This window comes from Myotis nattereri, assembly GCF_964212035.1.
Source record: "Myotis nattereri genome assembly, chromosome: Y".
In the NCBI taxonomy this organism is placed as follows: domain Eukaryota; kingdom Metazoa; phylum Chordata; class Mammalia; order Chiroptera; family Vespertilionidae; genus Myotis; species Myotis nattereri.
Window position 1 is genome coordinate 33,489,994 of NC_138094.1, and position 2,738 is coordinate 33,492,731.

Consider the following 2,738-nt stretch of genomic DNA (forward strand, 5'->3'; position numbering starts at 1 on the left):
AGCAGGATACAAAATTACTGCCAAGAAGTCTATGGCATTTCTATGCACCAATAGTGAACTTACCGAAAGAGAGACTTAAAAAGCAATCCCATTTACCATCGCACCAAAAAATACTAAGCTACCTAGAAATAAACTTAACTAAAGAGGTAAAAGACCTCTATTCAGAAAATATTCATGTTCTTGGATTGGTAGAATCAACATCATTAAAATGTCCATAATACCCAAAGAAATGTATAAATTCAAGGCACTTTCCATTAAAATACCAATGGCATATTTCACAGACCTAGAACGAACTCTCAAAAAATTCATCTGGAATAAAAAAAGACCCCAAATAGCTGCAGCGATCCTGAGAAAGAACAATGTAGGTGGGATCTCAATACCAGGTATCAAGTTGTATTACAAAGCCACTGTTCTCAAAACTGCCTGGTACTGGCACAAGAACAGACATATAGATCAATGGAATAGAACAGACAGCCCAGAAACGGGCCCGAACCAATATTCTCAATTAATATTTGACAAAGGAGGCAAGAACATACAATGGAGTCCAGATAGTCCCTTCAATAAATGGTGTTGGGACAATTGGACAGATACATGCAAGAAAATGAAACTAGACCGCCAACTTACACCACACACAAAAATAAACTCAACATGGATAAAGGACTTAAATATACGACCAGAAACCATTAGAATATTAGAAGAATCCAAAGGCAACAAAATCTCAGACATATGCCAAAGCAATTTCTTCACCGATACAGTTCCTATGGCATTGGAAACTAAACAGAAAATAAACAAATGGGACTACATCAAAATAAAAAGCTTCTGCACAGCAAAGAAACTATCAACAAAACAACAAGAAAACCCACTGCATGGGAGAACATATTTGCCAATGTTATCACCGATAAGTTTTTAATCTCCAACTAGGGAACTCATACAACTTAATAAAAGGGAGATAATCCAATCAAAAAATTGGCAAATGACCTAAATAGACACCTTTCAAAAGAGGACATTCAGAAAGCCAAGAGACATATGAAAACATGCTCAAAGTCACTGAAATCATCCGAGTGATGCCAATCAAAACAACAATGAGGTACCACCTCACACCTGTCAGAATGGCTATCATCAACAAATCCACAAAACACAAGTGCTGGAGTGGATGTGGAGAAAAAGGAACACTCGTGCACTGCTGGTGAGAATGCAGACTGGGGCAGCCACTATGGAAGACAGTATGGAGTTTCTCAAAAAACTACAAATGGAACTCCCATTTGACCCTGTGATCCCACTTCCAGGAATATATCCCAAGAAACCAGAAACACCAATCAGAAAGGATATATGCACTCCTATGTTCATAGCAGCACAATTCACCATAGGTAAGATCTGGAAACAGCCTAAGTGCCCATCAGTAGATGAATGGGTTAAAAAACTGTGGTACATCTACACGATGGAATACTATGCTGCTGTAAAAAAGAAGGAACTCTTACCATTTGCAACAGAATGGATGGAACTGGAGAGCATTATGCTAAGTGAAATAAGCCGGTCAATGAAGGAAAAATACCACATGATCTCACTCATTTATGGATAATAAAGACCATTATAAACGTATGATCAAAAATAGATACAGAGGCAGAGCTGCCTCAAACAAACTGTCAAACTACAGCGGGAAAGCCGGGGAGGGCTGGGTGGCTGGAGAGGGGTGACAAGAGATCAGCTGAAGGATTTGTATGCATGCATATAAGCATAACCAATGGACATAAGACACTGGGGGTAAGCGAGGCCAGGGGATTGTCAAGGGCGGGAAAAAAAGGAGACATATGTAATACTCTTTATAATACTTTAAGCAATAAAACAATAAAAAATACTAAAATAAAAAATAAAATAAAATAAAATATCAGAGAGGAATGGAGAGGGAGAGATAGAAACATCAACAATGAGAATCATTGATTGGCTGCCTCCTGTACGTCCCTCACTGGGGATCGAGCCAGCAACCTGGGTTATGTGTCCAGACCAGGAATCAAACTGTGACCTTCTGACTCATAGGTCAACACTCAATCACTGACCATGCTGGTTGGGCTGAAAACTTTTTGAAATATACAGTAGGTCCTCGGGTTATATCGCGACATAATGCGATTTTCCCCGTTAAGTCGGAACCCACCTATAGAATCACCTACATCACTCACATGGAGCACATACACAGCAGTAATGAAGTGAAAGAGTAAAAAAAAAAAAAATAAAGCAAGATAGCAATTCCTGACCTTTACTTGTGGCAGATAATAAAAAACAAAGCACATATGTACATATGTCGAAATGACGGGACTTTTTTTTATTAACACTGTAAATGGGAGATAGTGATGTAACCGCAAAACAACATACATCGAGTTCAACGTAACCCGAGGACTGCCTGAATATAATTTGAGTCCAAAACGTTGACTTTTAGATGTGAAATTTACCAAGCACTCTAACTGTCCTGTGCGCATTCTCAATAGCCATAGTATTCTAGACTTATGTAATATATTAGAGGCCCAGTGCATGAAATTCGTGCACTCAGGGGGTCCCTCAGCCCGGCCAGAACCCTCTCACATTCTGGGAGCCCTCGGGGGATGTCCCACTGATCGCTTCGCGATGCTACAGAGGTGGGAGAGGCTCCCACCACCACCGCTGCGCTCGCCAGCCATGAGCCCTATGGGAGCGCACTGATCACCAGGATGCAGCTTCTGTATTGAGCATCTGTCCCTGGTGGTCAG